General features: G+C 41.6%; 1 protein-coding gene across 2 annotated transcripts in view; it reads right to left on the minus strand.

Annotated features, from left to right (window-relative positions):
• spop (speckle type BTB/POZ protein) overlaps nt 1–25,794 on the minus strand; it is a 130,066-nt gene extending 104,272 nt beyond the window's left edge. The window contains exons 1-2 of one of the 2 annotated variants that reach the window (XM_084744330.1): nt 25,696–25,794; nt 458–593 (exon numbers count right to left, since the gene is read on the minus strand). The gene's annotated coding sequence lies outside the window, so the exon portion shown is untranslated. Of the gene's footprint in view, nt 1–457; nt 594–15,473; nt 15,640–25,695 lie in introns of those variants that run through there. The other variant, XM_084744328.1, reaches the window with a different exon arrangement.
• Nucleotides 25,795–26,018: the final 224 nt, after the last annotated feature.

Consider the following 26,018-nt stretch of genomic DNA (forward strand, 5'->3'; position numbering starts at 1 on the left):
AGTACAGATTTTCATTCCTCTTTCTGGAGTAAGTTTGAATCTCAGATTTTAGGGAGGAGCACAGACATCCTCCCCTTCGTTAGAGGAATGTGAAAACATCTTTCTCTGACAGGCTTTGCTCAGCAGAGTCAAGGACAGACATTTTAGGGGACATAAACAGAAGAAAAACACATTTTTGAGTGGAGAAGAGTTAAAACACTTAGAAACATTTAACAGCATTAACATCAGTTTGAGGCCTTCAGCTGAGGTCACAGAGTTTAAAACATTTCTTAAAACTTTCTCAGGACCTACAGTCATAATTTGAAGTCAGGTGTTTCCCTCTAAAAGGCTCAGAGTGCCTCTAATGCCCCCCTGTTCCTACCCGCCCCCTCCACAGTACACATGCCATTTCTTAATATTGGTACAGACCGACACCCCCACTCCCCTCCCCCAGATCCTCACCCCATTTGGTACTCACCTAGATCAAAGTCCCTCGCACATCTGTTCCGCTTGCTGCTGCCATGACTCGCCAGCTGGACTCTGTCCGTCAGGTCTCTCTGTCTGTAGGTGTGTCAGTACTGCGTGTCTGTCCAAAGCCTGAGCTTCTTGGCAAGCTGCAAACGCAAACAGCGGAAAGAATCAACAAGACTGTAGTTGTGAGAGCGAGCGTGGGTGTGAGCCAGTGCCTTATCATATTCTTGCAAGAGACTCCTTGTCAAGTTGACTGTTTGTGTGCGCATCTGTTATGTAGGAGACTTGAATGCAGAACACTTTCGAGATGGAGTGCGCGCGCTTGCGTGTGTGTCTATGTGACAAGATATTACAAAGACGCATGTTTTTACGAAGACTGTAGTGAGGTTTACACAGCGAGGCGGAACAAAGTGGGACAGGGACTCCTTATGTAATTACACCCGGCATTAAAACACTAATCCAAACACAAACTGTATCTGGACTGTATCCAAGCAGCAAACAGAGCCACAGGTGTAAACAGAGCCACGAAGGAATGCAATCTTATTTCTACAAATCAAATGATGGTGCTTATAGCAGCACGATTCAACGCAGCCTTAATTCTTCCCTAATACTTCTAGGGGTGTATTTACACTGACCCATAAATATGGATAAAAATCTTTGTGGATATAATTCAGATGTACACGCTGCATGCTAATGTGATGTATAAGGGCCCCGCAGAGACCCCAATAACAGTTCAACCATCTGACAGTACAGACCCACAGTGGCACTCGACTCCAGCGTAGAGGTATGCTCTGGCAGTCTCATTAAAATCCTCCAAGTCTAATTCTCTTTCAAATACCACCTCTACCTAAATAAACATGACCGAGGACACTTACTCATACTCCGCGCGCCTGCCAACCACAGATGAACAGGATTTCACAGAGCAGCCTGGTTGGGTTTAGTCGACCATTATTCTAAAGAGGTGTGTGCGGATTGTGTGTGTAAAGCTAAAACAGCCACAATGACGCTCTTCGGAGCTCATAATGCAGCCAATCTATAAAGATCCCTGACATTTAAGACAGTTAAACAAGAAAAAGCTGCCTGACTTGCGTCAATTTTCCTTTATATCCTCATAAAGTACAAAGCTGCATTTTAAAAAAAGACATGAATGACTTGAAACTACGGCAATAGCTGCAGAAAATTGAATCACAAGTTGCCTCTGAGGTGACACAAATTCTGACACTAACTACAATATTAAACACAAACTTACATTAATCCCAACATACTGAACATAATCACACAATAGTCTGTTTTATGCCCTCAGGCTCTTTGTATTCACGACCAGTATGCAAACTGCCTGTGGGCTTTTACCTCCGGGAGAGAGGAGATCATCTACATGAATGAATGAAATATCTTAAGATCCGAGTGTTTACACATACGTACCAAGGAAATGTCAATCAGATGCAAAAGACACAGGTTGAACCCTGAAAGAAATGTCAAAAAGGGAGCCGTGCGCTGTGATGTCTGTAAGGGCCCGGCGCCGTCTGATCAATAGCTCACCTGAAATGAATACATTATCGTCCTCGCTGTCTCAACAAAGCACACGTGAACTCCAAACTCCACAACAAAGACGCAACTCACATCAAAACATTTTTAAAAAACTCTTAGGTCTTTTGGTTCAACAGAATACTGTATCTTATTTAGGGCTGCAGCTAATGATTAGTTTCATTTTGGATTAATCTTTTGATTATTTTTTTGATTAACCGATCAGTTGTTACGTCTATCAAACGTCAAACTGTGTCTCCTCAAATATCTTGATTTAACCACAACCCAAAGAGTTTACTGTCATTAAAGAGGAAATAAACCAGAAAATATTCACTTTCAGAAGCTGGAATCATCCTTTTATTTCTTTAAAAATGACTCAAACCAATCAATCAACAACAACAGAGCAGGCAATTAATTTATGCTCAATTCAGAATTAATTAATAGATTAATTTTTTGAGCTCTAATTGTATTATTCCATATTATTATCATCATCTTATAGCTCCCTAAGACGTCAACAATGTTCAAGTTCAGGGTGAAAAGATTTGTTTGTTTAATCACCAACCATTTTTATTATCAGTTAATCATTTAATGTATTTATCAAGCAAATTTTTCTGTATTTCACATTACTGTTAACTGAATATCTTTGGGTTCTGGACTGATAGTCTGTTAGTTTGTGGTCATTTTTCACTTTTTATTATTTCTCTCTACAGACTTAATGAATTACCTGACCTATCCAAAATGCACAGTAGATTATAGGGTTTACCAAAATGATTCAAAGCTTCCATGGTAATCGACGTCCAATAGTTTTCAAATGCAGCATTTTTCAAATTTGAAGGGGCCTGAAGAGACAAAGGAGATGTCGCATCCAAATAAGAGACGCATGCACGTGACATGAGCGTATAGAAAAGTATCACTGCTATACACCAACAATGACAAAAAAAACAGTTTTATTCTCGGTATTCTCACATATTTTTAATGATATTTCCTTTAATGGTATTTTTGCTTTTCTTGCAATACAATTTCAAACTGTTGAGGACTCATTCTGCAGGGGACGACATCTGCGTTCAGTGAAACACTTTCTCACATGAGCACAGGAGGTGAATACGTCCGTTCACCAGAGCAGACTGCAGTGTTTCTGGGAGACAGGCCTCAGCGTCCAAAAGCACGACTTTATAACTTCACACGCTGATTTGAGCGAAACTGGATTGTATTTTATGAAGAAAATATTTTCTTGTTTCCACTCCGATGTCCTCCAGCTGCAAAGCTTCAGCTCTCCGTCATTTGAGCTGCTAGAAGGAACTTTCATGCTGTGTTGTTGTGCATGCGTCAGCCAGGGCTGCACAATTAATCGCAATCACAATAAAATCACAACATGACCAAGTGCAATATCTGAATTGCAGGACCAGAATCAAATCACAGTTTTTTGAAAAAGGAAAAATATGTGAGAAAACAGCATTATGATGAGGTACTGTAGAGCGGCAGAGATGATTTGGCTGAAAAATCTTGTTCTCCAGAAGAAAGAAATCGTGTTTGTTTGGTTCTGACCTCAATATTTTTTTTTCAGTGAACATGAAAACTGTAATGCAAAACTGCTCATTTCCAGTAATTGTATCTCACTGACAATTTCAGTCAAAGTAATCACAACATGACTTTTTTTTTAACCAAATCATGCAGCCCTCCTGCTAGTTGTTTCACAGGAACTTCAATCTCTTGTTTCCTGCTGCGTAGCAACACGTGGGTCTGTAGAATTTAGATCAGAACCCAGATCTGTGATACGTCAATATCAGCCTGTATCGGATCGGACTGGTTCAATCTAGGAATGATATTCTGAATGCAGTCATGATACAAAGAGCAGCACAGTATCGTCACCTTAAACACCCTCTCCTTCCTTTCACATTGTTCCACTTTTGGAACTAATCTATCATTTTTATAGTCTATATGTTCTGTGTCCAATATTCCCGCAGGTCAGAAGTGTGATACTGAGTTGTGACCACAGGAAATGAGGTATGACCTGGAGGTTGTAACAACCCCATCAACAGTTTAGATAAGCAGGATGGGACCCGGCCTTGATGCCCTTCCTGTCTTCTCTGTCCTGTGTCGTTTGCCCTCCTGTGACTCTGCGAGTCTCAAGTGGTCAGTTAAGACAAGGACGGGTGACAACAGACAATCCAACCAGTCGTGCCACCGAGGCCTGGCTGGTTGACCCCGGCAATGTCTGAGCATCATGAGACAGCACGGCCTGTGTGGCGGGGGGGTAAGAAAAAAAAAGAAAAGGAGGATGGAGCTGCCAGGCAGGGAGGTGGGAAACAAAAAGATACAAGAGCAGGGAAAATAGAAAGCAGAAAAATGAAGCTCCGACATGATACAGAGAGGGGAGAGGCAGGATGAAAGATAGGTCGATGTACAACAGGCTGATGAAATAGAGCGAGAAAGACAGAGAGAGAAAGGAGTTGAACAGCAGCTCAAACAATAGTCAAGGAATGAAAAAAAAGGAGACACACTAAAGGGATAGAAGACAAATTAAGCAGAGGGCAGAGAGGGACATGAAGAGATGGGGGTAGCCCACAGAATAAAAAAAAATGTCAGACTCAATTCTTCTCTCAAAAGAGGGGAGAATTAAGGAGGAAGAAGAAAGGCTCGCTCCTCTCCGTCTCACTGCTCCTAAAACCTGCACAGACTTAAAAAGACCAATATGTAGACGGGAACAAAACGCCAGGGGGGTTACATCAAGCGCTTCACTACATTCAAAAGAGCCACAGAGGAAGAATAACTGACACAATTAAGAGCATAACTGTCATCACAGCCAATCAACCCAGTGCCGCCCACACGGGCACTGAGCAATAGACCCATCATGAAGGGGAATGAAGGGCTGCTAATTCCCCCTAGCAATGCAGCACTGACTACTAATAGCAAATACCTTAAAGGCTTATAGAACAAATATCTAGCAACTGCAAATGCAAAAATTAGTACAGCAGTTCAAATAGTAGGGATGCCCCCGACTTAAGATTTTCCTAATTGAAAGCGAGTCAAACCAAGCCAGCACATGTGTATGGAAAAAGGGTAAAAACCTGTATCCCATAGGTCAGCTAACTGAACTAACTTGCTAGGCAGCTACATCACAGGACGCCAGATAAAAATGTCCATCTTGCAACAATCCTTCGGGCCTAAAAACCAGACGCAGCTCCCGAAAGGACTTTGGCGCTTTTTCCTATAGCTAACAAATAAATGAAAACGTGGTCAACTAAGACTTTTGGCTCCGGCTAACGGTTTAGTCGACCATGAGGGGGCAGCTCTTGCAAGTTGGAGCCACAGATTGTACATTAAATAGACTGAATCACTATTTAATGTATGACCTATGGTTAAAGCGAGTTGTTTCGCCCCGCCCCCTCCTCCTCAGACTTGAGGAAGCTCCGCAGGCTGCAGGAACTCTGCAGGAGCGCAGGATGTGCACAACATTGTAAAGTCACAATAACAAGTGAAGACCAGTCCTATACTGTAAGTTAATCACCTGTTTAAAACTGTCAATTGTCTGTCAATGTAAAGTTAAAACAAAAGCTGAAAATAAAAGCACACTGCCCTGAATACAGCACACACCGGAGTTTGACTTCAGTCTGTCCGTCTCACTGCATACCAGACTCCATTGACAAAGTGCTTAATTTAACAGTTATAATCATCTTCTATCAGCTTCTACAAGTTTATTAATGATTTCTTACAACTCATAAACAGACACTAACTCATTCAGCATTAATTTGAACTCTAATTAACGTGAAATGGACACACAAAAACACAACTGAGGACACCACACCTGCAGCACTGATGTCAGAGAAGCAGAAGTATTTTGACTGAGCATGTTTCCTTAAACTCTATATACAGTAAATATATTACAGAGTTCTCCTCCATTCTAACAGAAAATATGACACACATGTACCAATTCGCTCCATCACAACATGTAGCTGCCTCTTTTGCATTCTGAGAGAAAAGCTGACATTTAAATATAATCCTGCTGACATGCAAACTAAGTGCAGCCAATTCCATAACCCACATGTGCATCAGAGAAAAGAATGATGTGCGAATCTGAAGCCAATCACAGGTGGATGCACACTCTCACTCAATAAAATACAAACTAAATTTAATGAGCTCTCACTCTCAACCTCCTCCACTGTGACATTTCCTTTTCCATTTCTCCATCTTTTTACAACTATCATTCACCCTCCCTCCATTTCTTATACCCCCCCCCCCACCTTCACTACCACCTGCCCTCCCTCCGCCTCCCTCGCTCAGTTTTTCATTCTAAATCCACTTCTCTGCCTCCATCTTTTTCTCTCTCCATCCAAAACAACAGCCATTCCAGAAAGAGGGCCATCAATCTTCTTCAATGAGACCAGAGTGCGAGAGAGTGCCAAGGCTACAGCAGATTACTATCTTTCCTTACCCCCTACTCAACACTGGATAACATATAGAAGGAGAGGATGGGCAGGCGGAGAGGCAGGGAGGGTCGAGAGCGAGTCAAAGAAACAATCTTAGATAGCAGGCGGACACATTAGATCTTAAAAGCCTAAAAACCCCTGTCAACAGCGGGGGCTTGTCAAGCAAAGAAGCACAGCAGCTGAATTTAAAAACTCTAATCCTAACTGGCAACTCCAAACCTGACCCATGATTTATTTCCACCGAGAGCTCCGCTAATGGAAAGACATGAGCTACGCTGCAGCTTTCATCTCCTGTACACAGCTGCCTTTGGTGGAGGACGGGAATTCATTCGTCATTATGATCAATTTTTTTCATCGTTGATTCATCGAATGGTTATTTTTCAGTTAGAAAAAGCTGTGGGGCACACAATTCAAAAGGATTTTACAGGCGCTGGATCAAAAAAAAAGCAAACCGAAGGAAAAAAAAAACAGAAACAGGATCCACACACTGCCTCGGTAGCTCCCAGCAATTTTAATGAAGCAACGTTTCGATCGAACAGAGAACAACTTTGTCAAAACTATTTTCACGTTTTTCAGTCAATCTATTGATCCTCTTGATCTATCAGATGTCAACAAAACTGTCAAAAAATCCTTATCAGAGAAACAAGCAAAGGTTTCTGCTTAATAAACAAATTATCATTAAAAATGGTGCTTCTTAATTTTTCAAACCCCAAATCCAAAAAAGTTGGGATGCTGTGTAAAACATATATGAAAACAGAATGCAGTCATTTGCAAATCCTTTTCATCGTGTTCAAGTCAATACAGCACAAATACAAGATATCTAATGTTCAAACTGATCAACTAAATTGCTGCAGGAATTTATAGATTTCACCATCTACAATCCATAATATTATTAAAAGATTCAGAAATCCAGAGAAATTTCTGCACGTAAGGAGCAAGACTGAAAACCAACACTGAATGTCTGTGACCTTTGACCCCTCAGGCAGCAATGCATTAAAAACTGCATTAAAAACCCTCATCATTGTATTAAGGATACTACATGGGCTCAGGAACACTTTGGAAAACCGTTGTCAGTAAACACAGTTTGTCTCTGCATCTACAAATGTAAGTTAAGACTCTACCATGCAAAGAGAAAGACATATATCAACAACATCCAAAAACACTGCAGACTTCTCTGGACCAGAGCTCATCTGAGATGGACTGACGCAAAGTGGAAAAGTCTGCTGTGGTCTGACGAGTCCACGTTTCAGATTGTTTTCACAAATCATGGACATTGTGTCCTCTGGGCTAAAGAAGGAAATGGACCATCCAGATTGTTACCAGCACTGACTTAAAAACCCAACATCTGTGAAGGCTCCATTTATGCTGAAAGGTTCATACAGGTTTTGGAGCGACATCCGCTGCCATCCAGATGACATCTTTTGTTTATTTCAGCGAGACGATGCCAAGACACGTTGTGGACGTGTTCCAACAGTGTGTCCTCATAGTAAAAAAGTCCAGACTCTACAATATTTTATCAAACCTGAACTGAATATCAAATCTGCTTAATGAACTGAATCCCTTAGCAGATTATTTGAAGTAACTACAACTTTGAGACGTTGTGTTGACTATTTTTAGTTGTGTCCTCATTAACGTTCACAACCTGCTGCTCCAACCTGTTGATTAAATGTATCTGACAGACTGAAATAACAGGTACAGCCTTCCTGACTTTGCACACCTTAGGCTTCACTTCCTCCAAACACTGCAAGTGAGAAACATTATTCTGAAAGGCTTAAAATGTTGACATGATGAGTATTGATGTTTACCTGGAAGATAATTTTGTAATTGAAGCCCTACAATCAGCTAAAGAGACAGTACTCTGCAGGGCTGTCCCCAAACAAAGATTTACTTTGTCGACTAATAGTTGTTGTTGTTAGTTCAAGCCATAGTTGACCAGGTGTCGCACATTTATAATATTAATGTAATTATTTAAATAGAGATATTTTGGGGGTATCATAAAATGGTTTGAGATCCAGGGCTGAGAAAGAGTGCTATAAGTAACACTGTTACAGAGAAATGCAACACAGAAATAAAAGTTTGTCCAGGCTAGCACCAAAGATAAGCTAACACAGAGGGTTTCAAAGTGGCCTCCACATAGTTTCAGGGGAGGTTCAGTGAATGGAAGTGAAAAAAATCAGGAGGGAAAGAGATCAGATAGAAGAGCCTAAATGTGTGCAGCTTTGTTTCAGGGACAGTTCAGAGCTAGTAGTGGGGAATTTTACAGTTTTTCTCAGATTAAAAAAATAATAAATGCCTTCAAAGAGACCTTTTTCATATATTTGGTGTAGCCTGAAGTTATGTAAAACAGCAATATTAGGCTACTATTAATATTAGGCACTCAATGACAGGCTGTTCTTCTGTGGACTTGTGGACAAGACATGTTCTGGTCTTACAGGAGGAAAGGGCTACGTTGCAACTGACCAGTCGCACCTACCTGATTTGATCCAGTTTGATCCAGACCGAAATGACAGCTGTGAAACATGCACCGGACAACAGTCTGGACCAAAACACTGGACTCTGGTCCGGATCAAACTGAACCATGGCTTGGTTTGTTCCTAGTGTGAAAACTGACCAAATACAGGAAATTACAACAGAGTGAAATAGAAAAAACTCTTTTCAGTTGTTCTTTCACTTTGGTACTGCTTGTAGTAGTGCCATAATAAGGATGTGAATCTGAAAAAGTGAGGTTTCTTTTCCTTCACAAATAATTTCTGACTGAGCAGAGGCACCAGCTTGCAGAACAGATCGAAACGTCCTGAGCTGTATCAAGGACAATCTGGGCATATTTAAATGGATCGATAACTGCGACAATAACCCTGACCGAATGATCCTTTCTTTACTCTTTTGTCACATCAGTTGTCGCTAGTTAATTCTGAATCTAACTCGCTGACAGGCCAAGGCTGAACGTGTCTGTTGTGCTCTCTGGAAGCCGGCGTCTGTCTGAACTCGGCCAAAGATAATTTGTACACAGCACGGAGAGGAGACGTGTTTCTGTCGTTCTAATAAAACCAACAGAGTGATACATCTTTTCTCTAGAGTTAGGGTTCAACTTTCATCTATAATTCAAGATGATAAACATGTTATTTCAATGTGGCAGAGAGCCTATACATTCAATTAACATATCAGATCATTTATTTATTGTGCTTGGGTGCAAAAAATAAATGGCACCTTGTAATCTGTTTCTCTGTTTTTCTACTTTAATACATGTATTTACATATTTATTACAAGTTTGACTCTAATGGTGTCATTATTCTGGTTCCTTGGAGTTTTATTAAAGCTGTCTCCTACACCGGTACCTCATTTCGTTCTGTCATGTTTACCACGTTCTGGAATGACAATAAAAGCGTCATTATTCTAATCCTTAAGACTCTGTATCACTAGATACCTAATATTAAATGATCACATGTCCTTTGTTAAATTAATTAAAATGAAAAAAGCTGCTGTTAAAATCTGTAGGCTTAAAAAGGAAGTGGGGAACATGACGGGGCAGGTGATTTTTGCTTATGCGCTTGTAAAGACACCCCAAGCAAACAGTTGCTAGTTCACATGTTAAAGTGTGTGCGCTAGTGTTATATCCTAAATGTGTGTGTGTGTATGTGCATGTGTGTGTGTGCGTGTGTTAGTGTTATAGCCTAAATTTGCTTTGTGATATTAAAAGACTCTAGAAAGTGTGTAAACGTGTGTGTGACAGAGCATTGACACTCGCAAAGGTGGAAAAGCCAGAGCCGTGACCTTGCAGCCGAGAGGGGTTTTTAACGAGACGCCTCACTGCCCCTGTGTGTTGCAGTGGCAATAATCCACACACACACATACACACACACACACACACTCAGAGTGCAGCGCCAGTAAATCCAAGGCCAAGTGTGTACATCTGAGGAAAGAGACGGGATACATGGGAAAGTGTGGAGGAGAGATTTTGCATAGAAAATTCTCCTTTTAGCAGCGAACACAAGCGTGGTGCAGCGAGGGCTCTGTGAACTCTTATTACTTATACAACATGGCCCTCTCAAGCACTGTACCACCATGTTCAATTCAAGGACACAACAGGACCACCAAGCCAGCGCTGACAGCTACATCCACAATTGAACATGATAGGGCTAATCGCTATGCAGCTTTCTCGCTGAGGAGAACTTACATGGGGGAGTTTTGTCAGGCATAATAAACTCTCCTTGCGTTGTCACACCACTGTTGAGGAGGAAGGTTAAACTTAGAGCTGTCTGTAAAGCTGTCCCTCTGCAGCAGCAGTGCTTTGACTGGGGATCAGCGTCGTGTGGCTTCAGCTGGGCCTCTGGGCCACACAGCGACGAAGAGGAGGAGGAGGGGGAGGAGGAGGCAGCAGTGGGGCTCAGCCCGGCGCTAAAGACTTTGACACTAACATAATCACTGATAATTGATTCGGCTGGTGAGAAAGGTGCAACATTAAAGGATAAAAATGGCAGCGGTGGTGGCAGCACGGCGCTGCGGCTTAATGTGAGCTGATGGGGCTGACGCCACCTGTCACACGCCGTCTAATCACACCAGAAGTGAAGATTCTGAAGACACATATCATCAAATTGCTATCAGCCCCGGACCCACTCGGCCCCCTCAAAGGGGGCTTTGATCAGCGACGGGGCCGAGGAAAGTGACGGGGCACGTGGGCCAAGGACGGCGGGGAGGCGGAGGATGGGAAGAAGACGACAAACATCCTTCACTGTTTGCAGGACGGCCCTGAGATATCACAACGCAGGACAGAAACAGCAGGATGCACCCAAGGTTCAAACAGCATTACAACTTAACACAGGCGGTAACTTTGTCCAGTCCAGTAACCGTAACAAATGTGACCAGCGTTGATTTAACTTGCATGTGATTTTATTCAAATTTCATTTACAACTGATGTGATGTTCTGAGACGTTCCGGCTTGATGTTTAATTTGGCTAGACCAGTTTTAAGACGCAAAGACTAGATGCCGTTGAACACTGAAATAAATCTGAAACGATGACAGAAAATTAATCAGCAACTTATTTAGTTGCCAAGAAATTACCAGTTCCAGCATCTCAACTGTGAGGATTTGCTGATTTTCTCTGTAAATATCAGCGAATATTAAAAATCTCTGGGTTTTGGACTGTGAGTCAAATAAAACAAGTCACCTAAATCCACCAACCAAGGCTTTAGGAAATTAAGTTTGCCATTTTTCACTATTTTCTGATGTTTTTTTTCTGTAGAAAATAATCAACAGATAGATGATGACAATAAATGACAGCAAACTAGCAAAGATAAAACTATAGCACCTACAGAACCAAGCAAAGACTGCATGTGGTGATAAGATACAGATCACAATGCAGGCGCTATGATTCAGTATATTGCAATATATAACGATATTGTAAGCTAGGTCATATTTTCATTTTTTTATTTTAGCAAAACTGTCAGTCAGAACAGTAATGATCTAGCAGGTGGGGCTTTAACACAAAATAAAACACTGCCACAAATCTTTGCATGTACCACAACATCACCATACAGTGATTTTGAGAATCGATGCAGTATCTCAAAACATATAATGATACTAAAATGTACTAATATTTTCTTAAACCCCTAATGGAAATGATACTGGTGCACAGACGAGTATCACATCTATTGTTTTATATCTTTGCTCCTTGCACTTGGTGATCTGTAACGTCACACCCAGGGCTGCAACTAGTGATAATTTTCACAGTCGATAAATCAGTCAGTTATTAGCCTTTAACAAATATTGCACCTCCTGCGATTTGAAAATTGCAGAAAACCATATTGTGATTTTGATAAAATTTCGATTAATTGTGCAGCCCTAACCAGAGGTCAGCTATTTCAACACCGTCAGCCCTTCAGGCCCCAGAATGAAGCACTGTAATCTGAGCTGTGACTTGGTCCAGTAAGACCAGTAGGACCAGCTCAGAGTGTAGGAACCGGTGCCATATAAAACATCTATAAACATGTTGATCTATTTCTCTGTGTAACATGCACGAAAATGAAAGTAATATAAACAGAAGGCAGCAAACTAAAATAAATGCAGCCTGTACAAGATGTACCCAAGTTAATCTATTCGTTATTAGCTGTATATTTGCTTCTCACTTGCAATAATCAAAATGAAGCAGAGCAGTCAGCTAATATTGCAGTTAGACTTTCGCTAATGTTATCCTCATTAGTTTATAATAAAGTGACTGCTATAATAACCTGCCAGCGGTTCATTGTAACAAACTGCCAACCAGTGGGAAACACTTCATGGTCTACCTGAAATAAATGTCTAACATTTTTAACCTGTGATTTGAGCAGACCTGTTTCGTAACCTAACATGGAGCGCCAATTCTCGTCAACCTCACAGCTTTGTTATTAACGTGTAATGGAGACACACGAGGTAAGTCTAGCGGCGGTGACTGGGGTGTGCCTATCTGCTGAGTGAACTGATGAAGACGGAGGGCTCCCTGTAGCCTTACAGTCACAGTGCTGATAAATTGGCCGGCCTCCACCCTTTCCCCAACTGCAGGAAGGATGTGTGTGTTCATGAGAATCAGCATGGACGCCCGTTAGACTGGAACTGACAATATTAAGTGGCAGCGTGGCCGTTTTCATGAACACAGGGAGGCCGAGAGCACCGAGGAGCAGGAAGGCCTCTATTATGTCACCGAACAGTAGACATAAAAGGATGCAGTCAGACTTGCTGCCCTCCTCTGCAGCACCAACAGACTCACCTTTCCCAAATTAAAGGTTGCTGAGTACAAACAGCATGAGACAGACAGACAAACACACATTTCCTCTTCGTGCCGCAGACATAAACACACTTCACCTCATGTCGAAAATGGCTGGTGGGAGATCAAAGACTTTACAGATGTTTAACAGAACCATAGGAGCTCCTTCAGGTACACTGCAGGGGTCGGATATCTTACAGAGGAGCAAGGGAGGAAAGAGGGAGGCTGAGACGGAGAGAAAGGGAGTAATGGCAAATAAGAAGGGGAAAGGGGAGCAGCAAAAGCCGCGGGCTGGAGACAGTATGAAGAGAAGAGGATGACGAGTATGTGAGAAAATGCAAATGAGGGGCTGCCGAGCAAAGTGGAAAGAGAGGAGAGAGAACGTGAGAGATTACTATAGGGACTGTTGGAAGCGAATCTGAAGAGCAGAACAAAGCTGACAATGAAAAAAGTGTGGCGGGGAGGGGATAGAGTGCACAGGAGGAAATGGCAACGCATGAGACATGACGAGCACGCCTCACGCAGCCTTTTGCTGCTAAAATGGGCCGCATGCTTCCTCATATGTCCTTCAAAAACGGAGTGCTGGCGGCTGCAGACATCACAGCACAATATGTTCCAAGAAAGAAAATGCAGGAGACACAGAAAATGAAAAGATGAAGAGCGGTAGCAAGAAATAGGGAGGTATAATAAAAGGCAGGAGATGATCCCTGGAGAGGCAGCCAATGGCATCTGTTTGTCACAAGCCAGAAGCACAGGGAGGTGGAGGAGGAAGAGGAGTGTAGGCAGCGGACTGAGAGGTAGCTCTCCTCCTCAGTCTCGCGCTCCCTGGCTGTCCTCCACCGGCAGCTGGAGGCTAAACTTAAGCTCCGCCAGCAGCCACCAGGGAGAGAAGAAAGGGCCTTGGGAAGGGGTCACCCACAATCACCGACCAAAACAAAACTCAGGGACGCACATTTGCATCATTAGCAGAGAAGCCCAGAGTCCCCTGATGTCTCCCCGCCGAACAACAGATCCCTCAGAAATGTGGCCACCACAGCGCCTGTGCACACAAACATCCTCTGCACAATCGCCACACAGCGATGTCAGCCTCCTCTTCATGAATATTCATCTGCCTCATTAACACTCAAGTGGGGAAACACAGCATATTGCATGAGACTCCCGTTACTTGGAGAGAGAAGGAGAGTTGAGGGGAAGAAGAGATGGGACACATGGCGACTGTAGAAGAAGCAAAGGGGAAGAGAGACAGAGTAAGAGGCAAAGCCTTCTTTTCATTGCCAGCAAACTTTTTTTTGAATCTCAAGAGTGGAGGAGGGGGGGGTGTCCTATATTGTTCCGGGAGCTGATACCCTCCTGTCGCTTTTCCTTATGAAGCCAGACTAGGGCAGTATGAAAGCAGCGTCAGCAGCAGGGACAGCACAGCGGGAGCACAGGACGGGAATTACAGACCATTTTACCCTGCAAATCCTCCAGCAATAAAAGCTTTAAAACAGCTGCAATTTCTCTGCTAATGTTTGGCTGCTCACAATAACTGCTAAACTGTAGGGGATATGTGTGAATACACCTCAATGCAAGCTGCGGCCGTGCAGACTTTTCACGCAAACCTCCCGCCCTTGTTCAGGAACAAAACACACCCGCCCATACGCGTGTACAAAGCCAGGCCGTCTCGTGCTCAGACACTGATTCTGTCAGTCCACTCACTCTTTCTCTCTGAGCCACTTGCCAACAGACACGCATGCGGACACATACTACCACACATAGAGAGAGGATTATTTTCTCTTTATGTTGTAATGCCAGTGAATCTCTTAACAGGAACTGCCAACAGGGGAAATCTCCCATCCTGCAGCTGTGTCCTCAGAGAGACTCTGGAAACTGTAGAAACAGCAGACTCTATTTCCTTGACTTTTTCTCTGTGGCTTTGGTGACAGGAACAGCGGGCCACTCGGGGAGGAAGATGCGAGGCATAGTCAGGCGATGCCCAAAATTCTGCCCCACCAGAGTCGCTCCGGTCCTTGAAAGGCCACTGACAAAAATGCGAGCTACCATAATTGGACCACGTCTCTGGAAATCAATACTGCTGCTTACATCAGGGGCCTCCACCAAAGCTATTTCATATTCCGCCTTCTACACGCGGTTTCTGACCCACACAAAAAAAAAAAACCTTCAATTTCAGAACGGTATGAACTATCGATTGCACAGCCACGATTCATACTCTACCTCCCCCTCCTCCTGTCCTCTTTCTTTTCCAGTCCCTGAGCGTTGGCATGCAACTCACTCTCTGTTAACAGGAAACAGGAGTGTTTTCTGCTGGAGGTGAGGAGGGTGAAGTGGTCCTTACCTGTGAACTTGATCATCTTAGACCATTCAAATCCCTCGCAAGTGGCTTCTCGTGGCTTTGTTTCAATTGGTTTGGGTCAAGGTCCTCCAACCAGAGAAGTTTCATCCATTTGCGGTGGCATGAATCATAAAAGCAACTGCAGCAGTGTCTTTCAGTGTAGTTCTTCAAATATCTGTCAAATGCAACCAGTTTCCATTTATTTTAAGTCTGACATTTAAATCACTCTTAAATCAAGAGAGTCACAATTTAGATCAATCAAATTTCAGTAAGTGAAATCAAAAGGACAATCAGTGACTTTTCCAGTTTGTTTTCTCTCCTTCGCCACCTACTTGCAGCGTCCAGCGCGTGTCCACGTCCACGATACATAAGCAGCTCAGTGCAGTCCTCAGAGTAATATCACTCTCCAGCTGCTCCCAGGTCTTTGAACAGCTTCTTCCTTTAATTAAGGAGATTTTTTTTAATGTAGATTAGTGTTTTTTGACATCATATTTTGTGGTGGATATGGTAGAAAAACTACCTCTTTTGTCCACAGGAGCCTCCAAAATCAGGAAAATGCGAAATTCCTTGTTGTAGCTTTAAAGTTAGCTAATTATCTAAAGATGCAATCATCTCAATAGTCCAAGTTAAAAATTTCAAAATGCCTTTTTTTTTGTCCGTCCACTGGTCCAAAATCTAAAACCATCCCATTTATGGATATTTCTTTCTTTCAAAACAAATACACAATTATGTAAATTATTGTCCCTTCATTTTTTAAAGGCTAGTCAGTTAATCAACTAATTGCTTCACTTCCATTAAAATTATTATTATTATCAAAAAGTACATTAATAACTCAGAAGGCCACATTGTCTGCAAAGATAAAACAACAATTGAAGGAAATATTTCATGTCAACAATCACAGTATGCTACCACTAATCTACATGTATGAGTGATTAAGTTCTGTTAAATCCAAATGTACATTATTATTACTGATGTCATTTAACATCTAAACTGGAGCTGCACAATTAATTGCAATATTACTGAATTTGCAAGATTGCCAAAAGCAATATCCACCTACAAAGAGCCCTGCAGTTTTTTGATAAAAGAGAAAAAAAAATAATTTTAATGAAGTACTGCAGCGCATCACAACTTCAATAGTCTTTTTTTTTTTTTTTAGCAAAAATTGCAAAAATGATCATTCTCACTAACATTATCTCATACTGCAATCGTAATTTCAGTCAAAATAATCATAATATGACTTTTTTACCATACTGTGCAGCCCTACTCTAAACCTGAACACACTGTAGCTTCCATCAGCGCCCTCAACACTTTGTCAGACTGTTAGGAATAATACATTATTCCCACCGCCTTCAACATTTTACCAAAAAAATTACCTCCTTCTCAAATGCCAAATCAGACAATATTTCAGCCGTGACAGAGCTGGAACTGGTAATCAAACCATTAGGATGGGTCACCATTTTCCAGCCTTAAATGCCAGATAATATCAGCAAAATTGGATCTGACTTTTGGGCAGTGACACTTTTAACCAACTGTGTTGTCATTAATTCATATTCAGATGGCTTCGCTGGGTCACGAGTTGGGCAGAGCAGCCTGGCACAGACCAGGGACCTGACCAGTTCAAATCACAGGTCCAAACTCAGCGTGCATGCATGATTTAAATACATCTAAATGGCAGATGGCAAGAGAGCTGGCTCGTGTCTGGCTCCATGACAGAAGCAGTGATGTAGGAGAAGCCGAGGATGAGGCTGCGTATTAGAGTGAGGAATGGCTTGGCTTGTCTTTAAGATTACTTTCCCTCTTAAAACATTCACTTCATCTGTGTCAGTCCTGCTCCCAAGTTGTTATTGGAAAATAGGAAAGGTGGAAAACCATTCAATGCCGGCACTGTCTGCATCAGTCACACACTGACACACACACACACACAGAAAATACATTTCATCCTCCCTATCCGAAACAGCCAATAGCACTGGCAGGCATTTGCGACCCCAATCCATATTTCAATTTCCCTCCTCTCATGCAAACTAATTCAATACTTGTTGCCTTCCCTCACAAGCGATCGGCAATGTGAGAAATGAGCTTCTTCTCATGCTGCATCTGTAAAAGGCCCAATCAGAGACATTTTTGAGTGGGCCTCTGCCTATATCAATTATGTCTTAGTAGGTCTGCACACAGACACATTCCTGGAAGCAGAATTACAACATTCTTTTACAACATTCTCGTCACATGGTATTACAAGACGTGGATCATATTTTCAGTCCTCAGAGGGCATTCAACCCACATTAGCTAAATTTAAAGCTCGTATTTTACATCACAAACTGTCACTGCTTACGTCAAGAGCTTAACCACTCATGTTTTTAAGGCAATTAAATAAGCATTAAGCTAACAGTGGGAAGTCGATCGAATGAGTAGTTTAAATATGATATACTCTAATTTGATTTGACCCTTAAAGTGGAAGTCAGCTTAAAACAAAAATCTCACATCCTCATATTTTGTTTTTAAAATCAGGTCCAAATTATGAACTTACTTCCCCTCACAAAGCCAGAAACAGAAACGCCGAAGCTGTCGGCTGTGATGCCGTCAGCCAACACTTTCTGGACTTGATCCATCGCCACAGCTCAGGAGGCAGACTGGCCGGAGTGACGAGCCCAATTCAAGGAGAATTTACATATATTCTCTTAATCAAGCTCATTAGTGGAGAAAAACTCAGTCAAAGTCCATTCTACAATGGATTTCGGACAAGTGACTGATTCCCAATGACTTTCTTCTCACTCGTGTGTGTGTGTGTGTGTGTGTGTGTGATGCACTAACTGCTGAAGCATTTCACACGATGACAACCTAAGACTCACACATCTTGACATCTTCCCCTGCAGAGCCATCTCCAAAGCAATTTCCCAAAAGCACACAGCCAAATAAGAAAAAGGAGAGCAAGCAATTAAAAGACATGGCTAGTTGGCTGCAGAGAAAGTGACGATGAGCAGCGGTGTCGTGCAGAAACATGTTTATCGCTCTAAATCAGTGGTTTTCAAAGTTTTTGTGCCCAAGGCACAATCCAAAGTCTCACACACACCTGTATTCATACTCAGGCCAAACAGCCTCAACCTAACCAACAGAGACAACAATTAGCCAACTAATAAGCTGCTACAATTAATCAATTATTAATTGATTATTAAATTAATTGCCAACTATTTTGATGAATGTCCAATTTCTCTGATTTCAGCTTCACAAACTTGAATAATTTCTGGCTTCTTATGAGAGTAAACTGAATATATTTGTGTTTTGGACATAAAAGACACTTGAAGATGTTATTTTGGGTTTTGGAAAACAGTGATCACCATTTTTCACCATATTCTGACATTTTACAGACAAACCCACTCATTGATTTATAATCATTAAATGGAGAAAACAGTCTGCATTGGGTAAAAAAATAGCCATCATTCAATCAGGGCCTTTGATTTGTCACAATGTAATAACTCCCACCATCCCATCCCACCACCAGCCTTAAAAAATCAGATTAGGCCATGAAAATTGCAATCGGTGCATCTCTAATTGCTATAAATTAATTATTTAAACGGCATTTGTATAGGACTGATTCTGGTCAAAGCTTTCTGGTTTGATGGGTTCAGGTCAGGCCTTATTTCTCACATATTTCACAGGATCACATCGGGTTCGGACTGTACAATATTTATTTATTTATTTTCATTTTTCTCCCCAGTTTAGTCATTGTCAGTTCCAATACCCTGCATGTGTGTCCCTGTCACTGAAAACTCCTGCTGTTTGGTGCATGGAGGGAAGCTTGTTCAGAAAAATATCGAGTTGTAATCGGGTTCAGGCTGAAATATGCAAATGAGGATCGCGTTTGGGTCGACAGAATTTTGTCCACAACGGGCCGATTTAGGTGCTAAAATAAACGGCTGACAAATGTTGCTGTGATCACTGAAAGGACAGTCCTTACATGCATTAGATGCTGAAAACACAAGAATGAGTGCGAGCGTGCACGCCAACCTGCCCGCACTTATCTGATGTTGTTGAAATAGGGTTAGAAATGAGTAACAACACCTGCTCCAACTCAGCCGCCTGGCTGCACTTTTCCTCACAACTCTTTGGCCATGTAAAGGGAGAAGCAAGCAGGTAATAGCGACAAATTTAGGGGCTTAAACGGCGACAGCTTTACGATGCCTGAGCGGCCTCTATGACTCCATTCCTGTCAGATTCTATTAGCTTGGTCTCCACCGTGTGTTTCGATTGGCTCTTGGCCTATTCCCAGCAGTTACAGAAGCACCTCTCGTAAATAAACCAAATAGCTGCATCTTGTAGTGTATGAAGAGGTGGGAGTGGTGGGTGGGGGGGGGGGTTTGGGCTCCGGGCAGCTGGGCACTTGTGTGTAAAGAACATCTGACAGAGTGGTTGAATAGTTTAATATACAGCAGCGAGCTGAACGGACACAGTCGACTAGAGGGAGAGCTCGACACACATCAGTTTGAGAGTTTAAATTTGACTAGTGTTTAAGAAGAATACAAGCAGCCAGGCGAGAGAAGCACTTCTAAATCAAGACAAGTGGTCTCATTCCACTTTACACACACACACACACACACACACCCCTATAAACAAAAGAAAAAGTGTGTCTATCTGCCAGCTGCCAGGTGGAAGTCTAAGGAAAGGCCACCTGTCTAATAACTGTTTTTGATGCGTACAGCTCAGCAATATGAAACTGAGCATCTGGCCTGTCCCCTCCAAACTGATCTTGTTAACAGCAAGCGGATCCGTGTTCCTCTTATATAGAATTTATTTGGGTGGTTCACCCAAATCGGCTTTTCCCCTTCCAAAAACCACAATTTCGTGTTTATCAATTCAACCAATCAGGGCTTGCCGTTATTTTTTATTTTTTTTGCCACCAACGCTCAACTGCCAGATGTCCACTGGATATTTTTATTTTAAGGAGCACGCGGTCTCTTTGCCTCAGAATAAGAATTCACTTTCTGTTGTCCACTAAAAACTGAGAGTCGTTTGAACTATTTTAAAACCAAGTCACTTGCTCTTCATAAACCAAACAGCCCAAGAGTAAAACTAAATGGAATAATAAATTCTGCTAACAATTATTAAAATGCAATGCTTGACATGCTGCGGCTGAATTAGAGTTTTTTTTTTTTTTTTTTTATGGCTCTGAGATGGCCTTTGAAAAACATTTTCTTGCACAGATAAAAATACTCGACTGTAGCTCAGTCTGCTGAGAGAAGAAAGGCTGGCGGGGACAATGAAATGACAATCAGCTACTCAGAAGAGAAAAAAATACCCTGAAGCATACATAGCATGATAATGATATACTGTAAATGGTAAATATTAGTTGCATACATTTCTGACTGTCACAAATTAACGCTTATATGCGTTTTATTGTTCTTGTATTGTCCTCTGTGGGCCTTTTTTACAGCAAACATGTTGGCTTGTCACAGCAGGAAAAGCACAGGTGTAATTTATATCTTTAAAAATGTCTATGTTATCAAAGACTATAGTATTTTTAACTGATTCTCCTGTAGCAACGCCATACACTGTATAAAACATGGACGTAGTCTCCGTGACGTCAGCTACAGGTTCCTGAAGAGCCAGCATGAAGCTCACAGTCTGGTTGCTCTGGCCGTCACCATCTTGGCAGCACCTGACTCCGCCTACTTCCCAGCTAATCCAAAAATGACCAAAGAGGTGGAACGCGGGTGGAGCCGAGTAATATTTCATTTCCTGTTGTGAAATCTTTGCACAGACGTGTATGTTCAGAGGCTTTTATTTTGAAGAAGTGTTTGTTTTTGCAGCCGCTGTGGTGCAGAGGTCACGGACAATGTCCTCATGATGATGTTGTACTTGTTTGAGAAAACACTCGCCTTGGCTCTATTTTAGCAAAGTTTCACACAGTTGCTTCACTTCCAACCTGTTTTATCTGGTCAAAATTGATGCTGACTTCCTTAAACTTTCTGTTTCCCCTCATCAAAGACAGGACAAGAGACTAATTAACGAGCCGCAGCAGTCTTCGTATGAGAATATCCTAAAAAAAAAAAAAAAAAGAAATAAAAAGGACAAGGTCCTGTTTGTGTGCGTATGTATAAAAAAATTACAACAGAGTGGAAAATGTAATTTCCCCTGGGGGATTAATAAAGTATGCCTTCTTCTTCTTCTTACAAGTAACTAAACTGTCTTCCAACTATATAAGACAAACCTTTATTAATCCCCAGAGGGAAATTCAGGTGTCATAGCAGCAACAGCAATGAGAATACAACACAGAACAATTAAAGAGCAGGAGTACAGACAAAACCAAGCTAGTTAGAATTACACAATAAAGTAGAATTAGAATTAGTCGACTATGTGACTAAACGTCTCCAGCCTCGTTACTAGTCGGTTAAACGATTTATCAATACAGTGATATACAATGCCAGTTAACTGTTGCCTCTATGGTGTTATGCAGCTGCCCGCCACTAGTCTGCGCTGTTGTGTCACTTATTCTGTTTCAGAATAAAAGATACATAACCACTGGACTGCAGCAATGACTCACCACAGTTGTTGTCATGTTTGCACGGCGCTAGAGCTGCAGCAATTAATCGACTATTACACGATTGTTAAATTAATCGCCAACTATTTTGACAATCAGTTAATCATTTTGAGTATTTTTTTGGGGAAAAAAAGTCAAAATTCTCTGATTTTAGCTTTGTAAATGTGAATATATTTACTCCTCTCTGACAGTAAACTGATTATCTTTGAGTTGTGGACAAAACAATACAGTTGAGGACGTCTTCTTAGGCTTTGGGAAACACTGACCAATATTTTCCACCATTTTCTGACATTTTAGAACAAACGGCTTCTAATCAATTAATCGAGAAAAGTAATCACCTGATTAGTCGACTATGAAAATAACCTTTAGGTGCAGCCCTACAGAGTGCAAAATGGCACACTTTCCACCAGCATTTAAAATACAATTTAGTGATTGTAGACTGTGATTAACGGCATCAAATGGTTCTTAATATTGACAGTATTTTTTCTGACAGTGTTTAACATTATCAGTTAATAAATTGTGCTCAATTTTAACTGCTTTCCGAGTGTTTCTAATTCCTAGACTAGCGGATGTAATAATAAGAAGATAAATAATAAATAGAGTAAGGGAAAATGAGAAACAAGACTGACTAAAGAAAATTACGTTAGCTATGAATAATTAAGTCAGACACTCGTGTGCAGAGCTCAGTTCTCTGACTGGAGCCCTGCAGTGGTCAAACCCCTCCCTGCAGCCCCCCGCCCCTACAAAGCAGTCATCCTACAGCAGGCATGTCCAAACTGTTCCATAAAGGGCCGAGTGGCTGCAGGTTTTCATTCCTACCAAGCCGGAGCACACCAGGCTCGACTCATTTAATCACCTGATGTCAGTCTTCAAACAGCTGATTAGTCGAATCAGGTGTGCTGTAGACTGGCTGGATCAAAAACCTTCAGCCACTCGGCCTTTTATGGAACAGTTTGGACATGCCTGTCCTACAGAAATTACTGATCAGTAAAGTGGATATAATGACTGAGTGCTGTTACGTGCCACAGTGTCTGTGTGGTGCTGTGCTCTCCTGTGCCCAGGTTCTGCCCCCCCTTCCCCCCTTGCAGTTTGCAGTGATTGGCATCAGGTGCAGCTGCTCTGCAATCAGGACCTGGTGCTTAAAAACCTGCAGAGTGCAGCCCGTCAGGGCCAGAGGGCCATTCAGCAGACTACTGTCTGCCAGTCTGTAGGCTAAACCTGCAGCAGCAGGTTAGTCTACTCGTGGTGGTTGATAAGTGCTTTGCGAGCGCTCTCAGCTAGTGAAGTCTCTTGTCTTTGTGTTTCATGTGTCTTGTTTACCTCCATGGTTGGCAAGGACACTCGTTTGGGTGTCCTCATGTGCTTTGCTAGTCCTGCCAGCTAGCAAAGACACTCGTTGTTTTCTGTGCTTGTGTTCTTGTTAGCCTCCCTGGCTAGCATGGACACTTGTTGTCTTTTATGTGTGCGTGTGTTTAATTTAGTAGGTTAAGTTAACCCTTATGTTAATTGAATTTTTTAACTTAATTTGACACATTTTCCTTCCTTCCTTTTTCTCCCGGTTAAATTTATTTGATGTTACTCCTCTCATCCCTGAGCCCAACTTGTTGGTAAAGACAAATAATAGAACAGCTGGTACGGTCTGGTGAGTTTAGAAAATTACATCACATTAATGCAATGCAGCCTTTACAAGCAGGAAAGAAGAAAATATCTAGTCTTTTATGATATTGATATATTATCAATATGATGCCCTATATTAGATCTTTTTCTGTGCTGATTGCAGGATAATTTTTGTTGGATTTTTAAGCAATAGAAGAGTTGTAGCACCAATTTAAGTCATGAAATTGTACATAAAGTCTCCCTCTTTTACCACCAGCTATGCAGAGAATCTGTGTGACAGAATGAGAAAAACGTTAAAATGAGAAGAATCCAGTCAGCGAGTAATCTTTGAAATTGAAATACACCTGTAGACTGTTATGAATCAAACAAGACTTCCATTCAGAGCATTTCTGAAGTCCCACACACCTCCCTGCACATGCAGACAATCCCTGCAAAGCTGAGCAGAAAACACTGGGGGACAAAGCAACTGAATTCTTAACATGCACTTATAATAAAATACTGCTGGAAATAGAACCTAGCGCTGTCGCAATAACCGCAATTTTGGAAATAGCCCGCTGCGCTATTGACAAGCCAACAGCAGAGGATCACAAGAACCATTATGTTCATGTTTTTCTTTTTTCATTACTTCAATTCCTGTTAAATGAATGAATCATTGCTTTAAAAATTCAATTTGAGAGTAGACAGATCGATACCAGCTGTCTCTGACCAGACTTCAAACTTAGAGGCTGTACGTTTTTCCATGTTTTTTTTATGTTGCTTTAGTGTTTATTTTCTTTATGTTAACCTGTTGATCTTGGTATTAGCACGCTGTGCAGCTAACGTGGCTACTACTGTCACCAACTTCATGATAAACGATGAGAAATTTCCAGCCAATTAGTATCACCAATTCAAATTTTAATCATCATGAAATTATCTCGCTTTGAAAAACTCAAGTTTGTTTTGTATTAGGACTGATAATGATTAATAAATGATCAATTCATCTGTCATTAAGAATTTGATTGACCAAGTAAGTTGAATCGATCTATTATCAAATAAAGAACAGATGATCTTTATGAACGTGCTCTGAATGTTATCTGATATTTAAATGTGTTTAATATCATAATTAATACACTGATGCCATCTAAAATCTTTCAGAGGTTTTCAATATAAAACTAAAGGGATTGTTAATCCCTGACATTATGTTACAGATTTTAAATTTGGGGTAAACGGAGTCCAGTCCTTGGATCAATACTCTAGAATAGGTTGGATCATTACACTCCTATTATCTGATTTTGTGATGAAAAGTGTAACAGGCATACAGGGTTTCTTAGACAACTGATCCACAAAATTTGTATTCAGTCACTGACAACCCTGGTAATTAATTTAGTTTTTTAAATAAGTATGTTCTATATGTTCTGCACACTACAATTGATCAAAATCCATTTTAAATGTGGGTAAATTCTTGATGAAACGTAAATGTTCTTTTGAGATTTTTCAAAAGTACATGACTCATTTTCTCTGTGGCTTTAAACTGCTTTTACTTTGAAAACTTCACTGTCACCTGTCTCACAGGGGTGATGTCTGAACCTCAGCCCGCACTGCAGTAGCCTGTCTGTCAGACTCTTCACCCTCTGAGCTCCGCTGGTTCCTCCAGTCGCAGGTCGGATCTTGCAGCTGTCCTGCACTGCGCATGAAGATGCAACAGAAGGAGGGAGACCGTGCTCACTATTTGGCAGGATGCTCAGGCTGAGCCGGAGGCTGCAGCATCCCATGGTTTTAAACTGCGCTCATTATTTCGCATGTCTCTGTTGAAATTGTCACTCAAATATTTTTTGCTGTGAAGCAAATCCAGCCAAAAACACCTCGGTATGACAGAAAACGAAAAAAAGCAGCTGAAAAGTCCTCAACACGTGCTCGACATCACAAACCTGAGCTGTTACTGAACTGCTAACATTAGCAAGCTAGCGGCTAATGTTTCAGCCCTGTAAAAGTGCTTCTAGCGTTAAAGTCGCCACGATCCTGCGTCACACGGGCAAAATATCACTAAACACGAGCGACACGTGTTGGAGGAACAAATTATATCGCTTTAAAACTCACCTTTGTTACGTTGTTCCACGAAAGGGATGAAGGATTTTTTACAGCAGCTGTCAGTGCACTTCCGGGTTAGGCTGTGACGTCTGCAGACGTCCAATAAGCGTCTGGCCATGCTGGGATTGTTTTGGTTTGGGGCACATGGGATGATTCACTGGAAAATAAAGACTTTTCTTCATTTAACCGCACTAATATTTAACCATTAACGTCAGTGGTGCCCAGACTCAGTTTAGTTTTAGTTAAATTTAATTTATTGAAGACATGCACACCTTGTTTGTCTTTTTTACAGACCCTGGTACTGTTCTATACTGTTTATACTGCTCATTGTT

This window comes from Lutjanus erythropterus, chromosome 19, assembly GCF_056507025.1.
Source record: "Lutjanus erythropterus isolate fLutEry1 chromosome 19, fLutEry1.hap2, whole genome shotgun sequence".
NCBI classification, from domain to species: domain Eukaryota; kingdom Metazoa; phylum Chordata; class Actinopteri; order Lutjaniformes; family Lutjanidae; genus Lutjanus; species Lutjanus erythropterus.